The sequence below is a fragment of the Mercenaria mercenaria genome, chromosome 13 (genome assembly GCF_021730395.1).
Source record: "Mercenaria mercenaria strain notata chromosome 13, MADL_Memer_1, whole genome shotgun sequence".
Lineage (NCBI taxonomy): Eukaryota > Metazoa > Mollusca > Bivalvia > Venerida > Veneridae > Mercenaria > Mercenaria mercenaria.
In genome coordinates, this window is record NC_069373.1 from 52,438,115 (window position 1) to 52,449,999 (window position 11,885).

Consider the following 11,885-nt stretch of genomic DNA (forward strand, 5'->3'; position numbering starts at 1 on the left):
GATAGACGTATGACCGGAACAAAAACAACAACAACATATCTCCCACAAAAATCTGATCAGACATTATCATCACCTCTAGTTAAATAAAGCATGAAGATCAAGAGATCAAGCAGCACATTACAGTTGAATTCATAATGTGAGGAAACCATCCAGCTGGCTTACGGAAGGTCGGTGGTTCTACCCAGGTGCCCGCTCATGATTAAATAATGCACGGAGGGGCACTTGGGGTCTTCCTCCACCATCAAAGCTGAAAAGTCGTCATATGACCGATAATTGTGTCGGTGCGATGTTAAACCCAACAAAATAAATAAAAATAAATATCACATTACAGGGCTTGTGATGTATGTACACAAAAGTGTTTTTTAAAAGAAGACATTTTTGACATACGTACGGACGGATGTACAGACAGACAGATGTTTAACATGACCTAATTTTATGCAGATGCATCACTTGACCCTAGTAGTAACCATGAATCACTTTTCACATAAACGTGTATCAAGAATGAAATATCCTTTCGATTACCGCTATCGTACACCGACGCACTACCTTAGACGCTAAATGCAGACTATATTTTTGGGGTTCTCCATTACCGCTACTGTTTTGCTGGCGGGCTACCGCAGACGACTAATACGTACCAGAAAAATGGGGGTGCTCATTTCCATAGCGCATAATGCAGTATTTGGGTAAAAACTGTATTTGTTCGCAATTGAAAATAGAAAGAATTAACAAAAATATACTACATTTTTATGCTGCGGTAATTTTTATGTAAAACGGTTGCTACACTATGGTAGTTATGTCCATTGTGTGGTTATTGGTATAACTACACTTTGGCACAAGTTATAGTTTCTTATTTCCTGCAATAGTCTACTATGGTATTTATATGCAGATAAAACAAACAGTTAAATGTTATTTATTAAAAGTCACATATTTAAACGGCCACTGCATCACTGTGGCAGTACATGCTATTTTGTGTGAATATGTATTAATACGCTGCGGCACTCTCTTTGGTTTCGCATGCCCTGCATTAAACTACTGTGGTAATCGGGGGAATAAATAATGCCTACAGGATAAGTTTTGATTACTAGTATAATCCTTTCGCAGGGTAACTTTCTCAGCACTGTGGAAGTGCACTTAATTTCATTTAATATGTATAACTACACTATGGCACTGCCTTAAAATTCAAGTTTCTCACAAAAGTCTACTATAGTTCTTAGTAACAGGACGAGTAAAACTACACTGTAGTACTACATTGAAATTCGTTCTTCCTGCAAACGTCTACTGTGGTAATTATTATTTGAAGAGTGGTTTGGTTGCTGTACCACTTCCTTCCAATGTCAGCCCCTCCACCTCCCCAATCCCGTCTAACAAAACATGTGCATCCCCACTCCTATTCCTAGATCCTCACTCCCTGTAATTACTATAGGTACTCTTTTTTCCTGGCACCATAGTGCGTTGGAATTCCCTTCCAGTACAACTTGAACGTACTTTCTTTTACTCCATGTATATAAATTGGGTATGAGTCAACAAGTCCGTCAAATCCAAAAATGTACTCAAATTATCGCTCTGGGTCAAATTTCTCGGAATATTTAAGCATGTCAGAAGAGGAAAAGTCTGTTATTGCATTATATTTTCGACTGCTCTTAACAGGTTAATCTTCTTAATACTGGATAAAATGTTTCGATAAATCCAGCCCTTGAGTACAAAAGCCAGTTCCAGAGAAGTTGTGCAATAATTGTAGTTGAAAATCAAAATGTCTTGCTTACATAAAAATATTTGTCATCTATTTTCAGGGTTAATCCCCGTGATCTTTTAAATAATACTTTCAGGGAATGCTTTCTTTCGTATCATGCGTCCAGAACTGGGATTGGCTAACTAAAGGACAAGTCCATACAAACCTCCAATCCGAAAACGTCCGTAAAACTTATGGCAACAAGAGCAAATGGAAACTCCAGAAAATCGATTTTAGTATATATTACCATTCAAATCACTAAATGTTGTAATTTGAAACGTTTTATTATTGCTCATTATTACTACAGTTTAATAAGAAATCCCTTCCTTCAATTTAGCTACATAACGGTTGCAAAAAATCACCCAGGAAGGTACATATTAAAATAGAAACACCCCGTAAAATGCCAACAAAATTATCTTGGAAATCGACGAAGAAGAAATGACTGTCTGACTAGCAGACATTAAGCACAAACTGGAGAAAGAAACAGACAGTGTCTAAGATTAGTGACAACATTACATGGTGTACACATTTTTACTATGTGTCGTGTGTATATGTACGTTATGTTTTTAGTACGAATGAGAAAGTTTGATTGATTCAACTTTTGATAATTAATTTTCACATGCAATATACTTTTCTAATATGAGCTGTCTCAAGGGAAAAGGTGTTTAGAGTTAAAGTTTTGAAATTCAAGAAAAACATGTTTCATAAAGTTTGGCTTCTTGTGAATTAAGATACATTGTAATATGGTATAGAAATAATAATCATACAACCGGGCATATTAAATATAGACACATAACTAACTTATTAAACAGTTCTACCGATGACATGTTTATCACAGTGAATTTTGGACATTTTATCTTTCTATGCGTCATTAACAATGCTAATTAACCCCCCCCCCCCCCCCCCCACCATTTAGACGGCTGTTAAAAAAATACAGGTATATATAGATTAACGGTTATTGTCGTAAGTTGTTGACAAAATTGTTTCATTCTTACTCAGTTTAAACGAACTACAGTACAAATTCAACAAAAAACAGGAATTATTTCATGACTTTTAGTGAACTTTTTGTGTAACATTACATATGGAGGGCTTGGTGCAAAACTATTGTAAGTGTATATAAATAAAGAACAAGATATAATAGCGCCAAGCCCTCGATATATTATGCTTTATGTTACCTTTTGCGATGATTTGTAAGTAATGAATGATCCTCATCTGTTATAGCTTTTACAACTTGCTTTCGTTTAAATATATTTTTTTTTATTTTCTGTCAAATGTTTTTGTTTGCTTTTAATGTTTTACTTTTAGTCTCCTACCTGTTTCTCCGGATCGGACTATAAGTAGACTGTCTATCATGAAATTTAGTCCAAAATACGTTGTTCAGGTTGTGTAGCATTTGATATATGATTTTCTTACTCATACCCGTTCATAGGAGATTGCCTGTACTGTAGTGTTTTCATTCAGTTGTTAATTTTATTGTTTTATCTTTTTATTTTCTGTTATAAAAATGTTTTTGTTGCATTTTACTTTTAGTCACCGACCTGTTGTGTCAGCGGATCGGACCATGTAAACGCGTCAACTATACGTTATTAAGGTTCATTTAAATTTATTCATATTCATAATCTGTTTTTGTGGTGTATACGATGCAACTCAAAAATGTCGAATGACACTTCGTGGTAAAACTTATAATAGTAGCTAAAAGTGTCTTTTTCTTAGTTTGTTATGCCTTACTGACTTTCAAACAGATTTTAAAATAACTGAATTTATTAATAGCATTATATCTAAATTAGAGCGTATCCCAGTTGCGAGCTGTATTCCGTTGATACTTTTCTTTAAAGTCACAATTAAGGTATCAATTGTTTAATCATATAACGAAGAATTATAAGATCTCATTTCACCGAAAGCACATTCATGTACGGTTTTGGAAACAGATCATTAATTTTAAAGTCTGTTTTTGTTTGAACATACGGCCATTTTCAACATTATTCCAGTTATATCAGGCAGCCAGTTCAACTAACCATCGTTCCTGGGAAGACCAGTACTAGACGCCAAAGTCCGTAAGCAACTGCCTACTTTCTCACATAAAAATCCTAGTCGGTAGCAGAGCTTAAACCTGCGACCCTCCGTCAGCGAGAGGATTCAGAGATTACAAGTGCACGAATGTATCTCCTACATTACGGACCCGGACTATAAATTAATATAATGAGTAACAAAAGCACATGTGAAATACTGAATACTGTACCATTTATAAAGCATTCCAGTGTATCCATGCATTATAATGCATATTGCATGGAGCTCAAAGTCAAAATTACCATTGTGTACTTTGGGATAATTCAAATGCATCCTTACCTAAAGTTTGAGTTTTAAATTTGAAAAGTACAATACTTCCGTAGTGGATAAATTTACACACGTCTAGTATGCAAATGGAAGAAGCGATGTGTTCATATTTATTACCGTTACGGCGTAAAAACGATGAAGCGTTCTGTAGAGAATTACCACAGTGTATATACGTATGTTCCATGTGCAATAACAATTTAAAATATTACTGCCGTAGTGTATAAATGTACACTATTTCTGATTACCACAGTGAAATTTTGTATTTCATGGAATAAAGTTCAGAACTACCGTAGTGCCACAGTGAAAGTAACTGGTGAAAAGTCTACAAAACGCATCAGTGGCAGACCCGTGGTTTTCAGACTTCTAGAATGCCGGAGCCGCATAATGCAGACGTAGTAAAATAGCTTTAAATACCGTAGCGTAGGAATGAGTAATTAATTAAGTTTTAAAAACAGAGTTCGGTAATTACCGCGACGAACAACCATCAAAACTAATGGGTATTTTTGGAGAGTAATGATCCCTTGATTGTCTGAAAAGTATTTTCTTATCAAGATATTGCGATAACAATGATTTTAGAACATTACTGCGCACGAGACGTTTGGTTTTGTTTTTAAATTTTATGGAGACCTTTAATTGTTGCGTAATATTACTTAGTATGTCATATGAATGATTTAACTTATTAGTTTAACTGATTTTATACCGTTTTGTTAACAACATAAACGAAAGTTTACACTTCAGATCAAATTCTGCAATAAATAAAAAGCATTCAGATTCCCCCCAGATACAAAGAAAAAAAATTCCGGTAGTCCTACACTGTACGATGTCGGTAATCTGGACCCTCGTTTTGATGGTACGTTTTAGGCGTCTGCGATAGTCAGTCGGTGTATGATAGCGGTAATAGCGACCCCCGTTTTTATGGTACGTATTAGTCTGCTATGGATGCCGAAAGGATATAAGCTCAGTTTTACTAAAATTGCTACCAGTTTTAATGGCGGCCATTTTGAATGTTCTAAAAATAGAATTCCAAATAGCTTTGACCTTAGCCTTTACACCCAAAGTCTTATATTGTTCCAAGCTACTATTGTACAAAATTTGGTACTTTTGTTTAGCATGTTTAGATCTTTCGAAATTGGCACTTTACTACTAGTTTATACACAGTTGTTGTTACATCACCATCATTTTTGCACGATATTTTATTCATATAAATTCCAGAAGGTCTTAGACCCAAGTGGGCATGGTGATACTTAATATGGCGTCATATATTACATAATATTACACAAAAATTGTGACAAACATTTAACTATCCTATATAATATCGTAATTATCATGCCATTTATATCCACTACAAAATAATATAGATTAAACAACTTTATCACAAGTTTGACGTCTTTGGAGTGAAATAGTCATTACGTAAATTCACACTAGTTTTATAAAGCTTTCACGGTGACGTCGTTTTAAGTATAGCAGAGGTTGGTCAAATGGCCTTGGTCTATAATAGGTAAATAAAGACGAAGGTATAATATTTCAGCAGGATCACGCACATTTGATAAAAAAGAATGTTACATTTGTGTCTTTCCACAATTGAAAATTTATTAAGCTCGTTGACTAAAATTGATAAAATGCTCGGCAGTCTGGCAATTTATCATTTAATTACTCGTTCAATTAATTATGACCAGACACTCATGACGTAATAGTATACTCTATCTATGAAACATTTCTAGAAATCTCTGACAATGATAATGGCTGTTGATAATGACCTTTGGTAATGGATTTGATACCATATATTCATACTTTTGCATTTTGAGTTATTGTGTACATAGTACTTAAAGTTACTAATATATCAGTACAAAATATGATATATAAGATTAAATATAAACAGAATTGTGTCAATAACTGACAATGACTGCTAGCAATTAGATACCAAATAACAGGCTACAGCTTATCTTGTTTTGAGTTGAAAGTAACAAGATAATGTCATACGGTAGATTTGTACATTTTGGCCCCTGTAAGCATCTTTATGTTTCATAGGTCTTTGTGTGAAAAGTATATTTCAACATGTCAATCGTTAGTTTCCGTATTCCAAAATAACCCGATTTATAGCAAGAACAGTGTATTCTAAATAGTTTAATTAGTAAAGTATGTAGTCGTATTTAGGGCTTTAGATAGTCACTCAGTCACTTATCCCATTTTGTTCGATTAATTTTTGCACTCATTAATAACCAATCACACACCAATGCCATTTTGTGCCCAATCAAATAAAAATCCATTACTTGTAATTGTATTTATATATAGGTAAGCATGTGTCATTTGTACCTTTATATGTGTTTCATTGACTTGTATCGGTCAATTGATGCAATATTGTATGTATTTTGTTCATTGTTGATTATATTTGTGTGAACGAATGCGTTGTTATAATTACAGGATCATATCATACAGGATCGTATCTGTTGTATTCTCACTACCAGCCCAAGGGCCCGTATTACAACCCAAAGCTCTACCAATCAAAATATAAAAACTAGTGCGTCAACAGTGGCGCCCAACATAGGACTAACTTGAATTCAAGGAAGGTGTATTGTTTAGATCCGATCAGTACAAACGTCAGACATGCAAACAACTGCTACTTCCATAGGCAGTCAGAAATGAAGTCTTCAATGTTCTTCACGATGACTCTGGACATCAAGGCCGTGACAGAACAACTTAACTCTTCCAACAACGTTTCTTCTGGCCTAGGATGGATGCCTTCATCGCGTAAAAGATCAAACGATGTCCAAAATGTTTTAAGAGGAAAACATTGCCAAGAACAGCATCGTTGGTTTCCGTATCTTCCACCGCGCCTATGGAAATTATATATGTTGACTTTCTTAGTCTGGAGTGGTCCGAAGATTGCTTTAAACATATACTTTTGGTAACAGACCACTTTACAAGATATGCCCAAGCCTACTCTACCAACAACCAAATTGCTAAAACTACAGCTAAGGTGTTATTCGAACAGTTTATTGTCCATTATGGATTTCCCGACATAATACATAGCGATCAGGGACCTAATTTAAAAGAACTATGTATTCTGGGAGGCACAGAAAAATCAGACACCACTCCATACCATACCATGGGAAACGGTATGACGGAAAGGTTTAATTAGACACTTTTAAAGATGCTTGGAACACTAAAAGAAACCACGACAGCTGACTGGAAATTATACGTAGCCCCCTTGGTCCATGCCTACAATTCATAGTGCCGGCTTTTCTCCATATTACATCATGTTTGAGAAACAGTCTAAACTTGCCATCGACGCATTGCTTCGTATTCATTTCGATGAAGACAAAGCCGAGGCAGACCTAGTTTTGGGTATGGAAAAGCAAAGAAAGCCCCAGACGAAAAGGCAAATTCTAACAAGAAAATATATGACCAGAAAACAAGGCCCGCTAAACTACACCCAGGCGATATTTTTTTTCGCAAGAAATGTTACAATCAGGGACAAGCACAAAATTGCCGACAAATGGCAGTCAGACCCATACATTGCACTGTCACAACCAGATAAGAACATCCTGGTTTACCGAGTAAAGAAACAGGTCCGCGTTTCATGGAGAGTCATAAGTCAGTATTGAGTCCTAGGACCTAGGACCAAATTTAGGATAGAATAGGTTTGCAATTAAGATCGTTTCAATAAACAATCCTATATTTAGTCACAGACTTAGTTTAAACATATTTTATTTCAGTAATACATGAAACATTTACAGAACAATTAATTAAGGAATTGGACAGAAAGCTATATCAGCTTACGGTTGTCCGTCTCCTTAGTCACAGACTTAAGTCATAACTTTTGACTTAGGACCAATTTGTTCTCTCAAATAGAAGCTAAACAATATAGCATACAATTACTATATGGCATATAACAATTTGTATTTAGAATTTTGCAAGTAACCGCCATTAAGTAGAAGACATTCGGCATAAGCAGGACGCACTGTCCTTCATTAAAATTCAGTGTTGTGTGAAATTATCAAGTGTATGTGTTTGTGTTCGGGTTGAGTGTCTTTTCCAAAAAGTTCTTAATTATATAAAGGACGCAGTGAGCGCAATGCCAAACTTTATAGTGCTGCCTCATTGGAATATCACGCCATAGACATGTCACATGATACCCCAACCAGTCCTAGTGTACTATCCTCTTAATGCTGAGCATCAAGCAAGGAAGCTACTAGTACCATTTTCAGGTCTATGGTGTAAAGTGAGCAGAGATCAAACACACGATCTTCCTCACTTGAAGCTAGGCTACCGAAGCGGCTGAGGCAATACAATGTCAAGTACAAGACTTAATTTTGAGAAAAGGGAGGTTTTGCGTAGGCTGTTAGCTTAGTGCTCGCCCTGTAAGTAAAGGGTCCTGAGTTCGATCCCTAAACTGACTACACATTTTACTCACCCTGTTGCATTTGGCGCCAAGCGTGGGACCATGACTATATTTACTCCTAGATAATTATGTCTCATTAGAAATTCGAGGGCGAAATTTATTACTTCAAAGGGGAATTTGGAACAACTGCATTTTACCAGTAGGCACATTCAATAAATACTCTCCATTTATTCTTAATGGGGCTATTGCACCCACAATCCCGTTTTTCTGTTTTCTTTTTTTAACAGATTATTGTTACAATTTATCTATGTGATTGTAACAGGCACATCCTGCCTTTAAAAATCCTAGCAGGAAGCGCGTACCGGTAAAGTGCATTCTAGCCGAGAGAATTTATGTAGGCAGCCGGTTAGCTCAGTCGGTAGAGCACTCGCCCTTTAAGCAATGAGTCCCAGGTTTAAGACAGGAACTGACTGGAAATTTTCTTACCCGGAGACAGTAAGTTGTGAAATAGAAATATCTTAATTTTGTTGTGTACTACATGGCCTTAGAATGAATATATTATACTATACTTTTTTAACATAACTGCACACAAGTCACAATGCATCTGTTTTGTTTTTGATGCAGATAGTGTAAAATGTCTATGTAGATGATCAATGTTGTCTTCAAAGTGTTTTAGTAATTAGGACAATAAAAAAACATTAAAGAAACATTAAAAACGTTTGAAAATGCCGTTCATGCGACATATTTTTTTAAAACGTTATCAATGCTCCTAGTCTGTTGCAGCCAATTTAGTGTTATTTGGATTACTTCCCTTAAAATTAAGAAAACTACCGGCTCCTCCAAAGTGTACCATCACCCATGTCATACTTGAAAACTCCAACACGAAACTAACACCGACTAGGGGCAATGGCGTATATTGTACCGTCAGACAATCGCCATTTTGTTTCTTTGAGAAAGAGTTTGAGACAGCCCAACCCTTGTCGCAAGAAATCTGAGAAATATCTCAGTGCGCAAGTTGAGACTTTACTGAGAGGTTTTTTGTGAAAGTCAATCAAGAGTTTTCTCAACACCATGAGGTGGTCATCTTTGATTTCGGAGTGTTTTTGCCTAAAATCAACTCTCGGACTATCGTAAGACTGCTCAATAGCAGTCCTAGACTTAGAATTGGGTCTGGTCATGAACTTAGGACTAAAAAGTTAGGACTGTTTTTAAGACTTTCTTTGAAACGCAAAATTGTCACAGTTTTGGTCTTAAGACTGTTTTAAGACTTAGGACTCTCCATGAAACGCAACCCAGAATCCGAAGTCTAGTAAACTTCGCACGCTTCATAGAAAACTCCTTTTGCCACTTAAAGCTTCATTGCCAGCAAAGGATGATGCTGCACATAGCAATCGCACACCCAAGTATATGGAGAAATCATGACATAGATGAATCCAGCAATGTACCATTCACGCCTAAATGATCCCGGTGAGTTCTACAATAGCATCACACCGGCAAATGGATAAATTAATGAAGTATCTGAAATATCAACTTCATGATGATATTCAACTATATGGTCCGAGAGCTCACGGACCTTTATTGCAACAATTGAGACAAAAAGAAGTTTATACTTTTTTGGAAACAATATTTCATATCCTCTATGAAGACCCATTTCTTAAGTATCAAAGCCCTGCCTATATATATATTGTTCATTTTAGTTTGTGATAATGGAGGTAATACTCGCTTGTAAAATATTAGGGTATAGGGAAATGTTTACATCTACCAGTTTTTTTTTTCACTGTTTGATTACAGTAACTATCTGATTGTCAATTAATGTATATATGTCAAACAATGTCAGCAATAAGACATTCATCAAAAAGGAATGAAAGTCAAACTTGATATTCAAGGTCAAAGGTCAAATTTATGTAAAAATCACAAAAATTGGCATATTTGATATTTATTTTTATTCTTTAAAACTAGTTTGTTTTCACAAGTCACTCATCTTTATTTATGAAATGTGCACATATCAGCCAAAGCCAGCAATGCAAATCTTATCGCAAAAAGACAAGGTCAATCCTAATAATTGAAGGTCAAAGTTCATTTTCATGCAAAAATGTGAAAAATCTTACTTTACTTTTTTCTAATCTGTTTATTATGTCTGAAGACTATTAGTCGCTGAAGTTAAATTTGTTTTAATGTTTGTATGTCAGGAAAAGTCAGCAGTGCAGATGTAACCCCAAAACTGCCAAGGGTAAAGCTAATATCAAAGGTCAAAGGTCGAATTTGTGTGAAAAATCGCATGAAAAGCTTCCTGCTTGCTATATAACAGATATTTTTTGTCATTAATAGTAGCTGCTGGTGATTTATCTTAATGTATAAATGTTCCACAATTTCAGTGATAAATAGATCAAGGTCAAATGTAATATCAAGGGTCATAAGGCATTTTCAAGTAAAAGAATGAAAAAATAGCTCTTTAACTTTTTTGTTAATAATATCTTGTCGATATTAGTCAATGCTATCAATTCATTTTAATGTATAAATATTAGAAGATGTCTGGTATGCACATTTTTATCTCAAAACATTCGAGGTCAACCATAATATCAAAGGTAAAATATCACAAAAGTGTGTTAATCGTTGTAATAATATCATCTTTTTGTAATAACTTTTATTGTGTAAAAGTATTTGTTTTGTCATTTTAGTTATTGATCGTAGTTTACTTTACTGTATATATGTCAGACGATGTCATGGAAGAGATTATGGAAAATAAGTCAAGGTCAAACCTGGTATTAAAGGTCAATGCTAATTTTTGTGTAAAAAATCAAAATGTAGTATAATTTTCGTGTTGGTGTGAACTAGAATTATTATATTTTTGCACACAATGTTTTTGAAAAACTAGTAAAATATCAATAAGACAATGATCCGAAAATTATTTATTTCTGAAATCTCAAATTTATCTTTATACCGAAATAAATTCTGAATGCTAAGATCATAATCTACTACACTAGAACCTGTGTTATCAACAAAAGTAAAACTGCCAATAATTTGTAACTTTAAAACTGCTGATTTGAATTTCGTAGACCAGTTTCCCTGCACAAACCTAGTAACTTTAGGCCATTACTGTTTTGAACGACTTTATCAGCCAAATACAGTCAATTACAAAATCATCTGGTAATACATTCACGTGAATACAGATGTCATCGAAGGTCTGACGTATGAGCATTCATGTCGCCACACAACAGTAAGTTTAAACCGATTACATGTTTTGAATCTAAAGTTGTTATAAAGTCAAATATTGACTCGATCATCGATTGTCGACTGCTGTTCTCAGGGTAATATATATAAACCGTGCTTTAAAGATACAAATGTAGCTTAAAGGCATTTATTTTGATACAAATAATATGATGTCGTCTTGACCTTGAAATACTAAATTATCATTTGTGAATAACTCATACCGAAGCCCTCTTAGCATTATTTTTATTTTCTGTCCTACTTAATCCAAAA